The sequence below is a fragment of the Phalacrocorax aristotelis genome, chromosome 7, assembly GCF_949628215.1.
Source record: "Phalacrocorax aristotelis chromosome 7, bGulAri2.1, whole genome shotgun sequence".
In the NCBI taxonomy this organism is placed as follows: Eukaryota; Metazoa; Chordata; class Aves; order Suliformes; family Phalacrocoracidae; genus Phalacrocorax; species Phalacrocorax aristotelis.
This window is the reverse complement of record NC_134282.1, coordinates 52,615,795-52,621,070: the sequence shown is the minus strand read 5'-3', so window position 1 is coordinate 52,621,070 and position 5,276 is coordinate 52,615,795. Positions and strand designations below refer to the sequence as shown.

General features: G+C 48.0%; 1 non-coding gene across 1 annotated transcript; it reads left to right on the top strand.

The window, feature by feature from the left end:
* The first annotated feature begins 224 nt into the window (after positions 1-224).
* On the top strand, positions 225-296 carry TRNAQ-CUG (transfer RNA glutamine (anticodon CUG)). The gene has a single exon. It is a non-coding gene; the product is annotated as a tRNA-Gln (tRNA).
* The last annotated feature ends 4,980 nt before the right edge of the window (positions 297-5,276 follow it).

Below are 5,276 nucleotides of genomic sequence, written 5' to 3'. Positions count from 1 at the left end.
GCTTCCGGGGGAGCGCGGCGGCGGCGCGGAGCTGCTTCCGGGGCGTGAGCCGCCCGCCCCGGCCTTAGCGCCCCTGGCACCGCGTGTTCCCGCGGACACCCCGCGGACTCACCCCGCGGGCACCCCACGGGCATCCCGCGTCGCCCGCCCGGCGGTCGCGGCTGCGGCCGCGGGCTGCGTCAGGGAAGGGACTAGAGGCCGCCGGGAGAGGCTATAGGCAGGGTGGTTCCATGGTGTAATGGTTAGCACTCTGGACTCTGAATCCAGCGATCCGAGTTCAAATCTCGGTGGAACCTAGCACCATTTTTCCTCCTCTTTTTTACCCACCCCCGACCTTCTTTGCCCAAACTATGGCCGGACATGCTCCTCACTCCCCCCAGGGCTCCCTTACGCACGGAGGGGCACCAGCAACACCTCACCTCTTCGCTCGCTGGGGCCCACCAGCCCTATCCGTGGCCACGGCGTGGGTGTCCTCCTGCCACCTACATAGAATCATGGAATCATTAAGGTTGGAAAAGACGTCTAGGATCATCCAGTCCAACCCCCAACCCAACACCCCCCATGACCTCCTAAACCATGTCCTGAAGTGCCATGTCTACCTGTTTTTTGAACACCCCCAGGGATGGTGACTCCCCCACCTCTCTGGGCAGCCTGTGCCAAGGTCTGGCCACTCTTTCATTACAGAAATTGTTCCTAGTACCCAATCGAAACCTCCCCCGATGCAGCTTGAGGCTGTTTCCTCTCATTCTGTCACCAGTGACTTGGGAGAAGACGCCAACCCCACCTCACTACAGCCCCTTTCAGGTAGTTGTAGTTGTACGTGGGCAGGTGATGGCTTCCCCCCAGAGCTGCCCATGACCGCTGTGGAGTTCGGGGCAGGTTGGCAGGAAACCCCCCAGGTCTCACAAATCCATCCTGTGAACGGGGCCAAGAGCGGCATGCGAAGCCAACTGAGCTCGCGATGGAGGCGTCAGGGGTGCCAACAAGCTCATTCAGCTCAGGAGGTGCAAAGAGGCCGCTGGCCCCTTCCCTGCCACCGCACCGCTGCCTGCCCCACTTTTCCCTTCCCAAAAGCCAGTCCCCCTTGCCTGCACCTGTGCCACGGGAGACACAGGCTTTGTCATTGTCTTCCCTTGGTGCAGGCTTGAGACCTAAATAGAAGAGGATAAAAATAGCGCTTGTGTCCAAATGATTAAACCAAAGCCCTTAAAACTGCTCTTTTTTCCACCAGCTTGCCATTAGCAGCAGCAGCAAGTGCGCCATCTCTGCAATCAGCAGCTGTGTTATCATTTCTGTGCATGGAAAGTAACCCCTGGGCATCAGCAGCAACACTGTGCATCAGTTACTGTCTGCTGGAACGATAACAAACCATAACGTGATCCTCTGCATTTAAAAATAAATAGTTCACGCTGCCTCAGAGCTTCTGAGCAGAGAAAACAAACCACTAATAACAGAGACACGTGTGACCATGCGGCGTCACACCACAGGAGTACAGCGCTGCTGGCAGAGGCTCTGCGGGAGCACACGGCTGAGGTCGGAGCATCGGGGTCCGGGCTCACACCACGTCCTGCCGTCAGCCTCTGGCGTGCCCTGGCAGATCGTGCACCTCCAGCTTCTCGCAGGTGCGCAAACCCCACCGAGCGTTTGGGGTGTCGCACCCCCAGGACCCCTTTCCACGTGTCCCATGGGAATAATTGCATGTGCTGGTTCTGTCAGGGCATTGCGAGGCCAGACCTTGCAGGAGCAGAAAGCACTGCAGTAGTGTAATGGCAAGGTCTGTAGGAGTCTGCGTTGTCTTTGGATTAATCTTTTTTATCTCTAGATGAACCCGGAACGCCCAAGCTCTTGAGTCTGAAAATGCTTGTCCCACTCCTGCTGCTCTTCCCAGAAGTTATCCCACTGCATTGGGTAGCGCATTAAAATTGATAGTGGATGCTTGTATACATAGAGGCTGGGGTATGTTTATAACTCTGTAGTTAAAGTTTCCATCTCACATCCTATTTACAGTTCTCCATTCAACTTTGGTGTTGAAAAGCTATTAATTTTCACTTGATGTTTCTCAGGCCTGGTTTCATCCTCCAGAAATGCTATTCGTTCTAAAAAAAATAAAAATAACACAGATGAAGTATTTTTAGTCATCCTCCTGTAAGAGCTCTTCTCCTTTTTGTGTTTTGGATTTTGTTTGTGAGCCTGGAAACACACTTTATTTACATTTTTCATGTGCATAGGAGTTACTTCCTCTTGCACCACATTGCAGATGTTCTTCATCTGGAACTGGCTCATCCTATGCAAGAATTTAGGGCACAAAGTGAGGACAATGCCTTTGCTGGCTGAGCTAAAAATCGCAGTCTCTACATTGCTGTACTGCTATCATTTGTTGAACTTAAGAAATTACGAAGCAGAGGAATTTTTGCCAATCATGCATTGTAACGTGAAAATATCTGCAGATTACCATGTATTTAAGCAGCAGCAGGGGTTATTTCTAGCCAAGCCCGTTTAAATGCATTTGATTGTTTCTAATCTTCATGGTGTAGAGAGGCAAAACTGAAACAGCAGAAAGAACTTTGCATCTAAACAGGAGTCAGCTGGAGGCAGGGCTTGAGGACAGCACTGGATTAGCAAGGAGTTCCAGAAATTAAAGTCTTATATTCTGTTCAGTCCTGGGTTAATTTTGCTCCTGTTCAGGCAAGGCCCAGATGAGAATATACAAAACCTCAGGAAATGTTGCTGTCAGCAAAGACTGTTTTTGGCTGCTCTGCTCTTTCTTCGTGTCCCCTCCCGGATCACGCTGCTGTAGTGACAGGATGGCCTGGGACACCTCCCATGCGTGTGAAACATGGCCAAAAAGCAGAGGTCAGGCCTGAAATAACAGAGGACTGTGTGCTCTGGGACTGACAGCTTTTAATGTAGGAACAGTCCTTCAGCACCGGCATTTCTGCTGCATTAATCGCCATTAGTGTCATCCTTGCAGGAACACTAAATTCATTGCAAACCTTGAATTAGCGCTCTCTCATAATTCTTCAGTTTGTACTTAGGCACAACCGTTTGCGGAGGCAGCATGTTCCAAGCAGCTGGAGCAGAGGCAAGGAATGATACTCAGCTGGCCCTTGGATGTTCAATTTAGCAAAGAAAAGAAGCAGAGGTCACACTCATAACTGCATATTTATGGTTCTGTTCTGCAAATTCATACAGCAGCTGCCAAAAAGGCCCCAGCTTTTGCCTCGGCAGCACCATGAATGTGCAGATGTGTGTCAGAGCTATCAGCTCCGAGCTGCTCAGCCCCAGGCGCTGTGCACCAGGCGCTCCCCATGCCTGATTCTCACTTCATTCTCCCACTTCCCTCCTGGCACCGACTCCTGAGACCCCTAGACAAATCCTGGCCTAATAAAGCCGAAAATTTGTCACCAACTTTGATGGCTGTAGCGTTCCCACAACAAGGTCAAGGGCTCTTAGCAGAACACACGGAAATGACATGGAAACAGAAGAATGTGAAACAGGGATGGCCAGTATTTGCTGCTGGTCCCAACTTTTCCAGCTCTGAAATCCCCGTTCACGCTTTGCAAAGCCCATCACTTTGCAAAGCACAGGGAAAGATTTGGAATTAGAAATTGCAATAATTCAAAACCGTCCTTGGATGGCTGTTGACCCAAATTCCCACTTCCCAGATAAAAGGAGCCGCTGGCTTCCCCGAGGCAGAAGGCAGGAAGGACAAAAGCAAAGCCACAGAACCTACTCTGTTTTATCAGAGGAGAAATATTTCCTAAGGGGGAAATCCAATCAATACTTTGCAATTTTCTAACAATCCATGAATCATTGCAATTATGCAGAGATAATTCAAGCTTTCCAATCCAGCTGCTAAATTAGAGAAAAGCATACTCTTAGCACTCACTACCCCCAGCTTGACGTCTCAGTCAGAAAAAAGCCTTCAAGTATAAAATCCATCCACTGAAATAAATAAAACCATCTCTTTTTAAAAACCTGGATGAAATTAAAGGGTCTACGATGTAGAAGGAGTTCTATTTTTCAGATAATTTCATGGCAGAGGTAGGAGTAATGAAAATGCCTGGAGTCTACAGGAATTTTTCTGTTGATAACTCACTGGAATTCCAGCATCCACTATATTCTTTTTCTAGTTCTACGGCTCTAAGAAGAAAAGAATACATAAGAAGAAATGGACCCAATTAGAATTCTTTTCTATAGATCAGCGTTTTCTTTCCTAACCCTGGCATAAAATGGACCTGGATCTGAACAGGGTCCTATCCAAAATCAAACCTCATCCCAGTTTTGCTGTTCTCTAGGGGTCTCGGCAGCACTGAAGGAAGAGTGGGAAGGGAGCAGCTCTAGAAAAATTAACCATCTTTTGGAGACTGGTTTTTTTCCAGGACAATATTATGGTAAGCAGAAAGAAAGGAACGTTTTTGTATGCTTTGGGAACAGGAATAGAATGCAACAGACTTGATGACTTGGTGTTTCTTGTGATGACTGTCAAAATGAAGTCATCAGTTTCCTGCATCCATTTTGGACTCAACACACATCTCCTTGTCTGTGTCTGCTGCCTCCAGAGACATATTAGCAAGATAATACTGGCAGCTCCAAGATAATTGCTGGCCAAGATATAATTTCTGAGACATGGCTCAAAATCTTCTTCCTCTTACTACACCCTGCCACAGGGTTTTATTTCCTATCTAGGGTCAAAATCTGCTTGATGTTGGTGTCGCTACCAGACAAATACAATGTCAACGACAGCAGGGCAAGCATTATCGCATGTCCCATCATCTTCTAATTTGGATTCAGAAGAGCAGCCCTGGGGAATGAAGAAGGCAGTTTGATTTCTGTGGCCAATTCATTCACTGCTGCAACAACCCTAGGAGCTGGCTGGCTGTGCTCAGCATGGCGATGCGTGTTGTGAAGCTGTACAATTATCCAGGGAGCCAGGCTCAGACTATAAAACTTTGCTCATTAAGTTCATTAGAGAGCTGTCACATGGAACAACTGGGATGGCTTTGATCTGGCAGAATACCCTTCCTCCCATTCCCAGACCTTGGGAACCATCCAGTTCCCCATAATTATTTTTTTTTCCAAGTCATTCAAACAATACTCATTGGCTTTTTATAGGGTGCAATAACTTCAGGCAAACTGGAGGCTGTAAGAGCTATAAAAAGATTAATTTATTAAATAGAAACCCTGATATTTCAGTGATTCCTCTATAAATATGTTCATAGTCGGTTTTGCCAAGAAAATGACAAAATGTTGCTCATAATCCCAAAGATATTCCC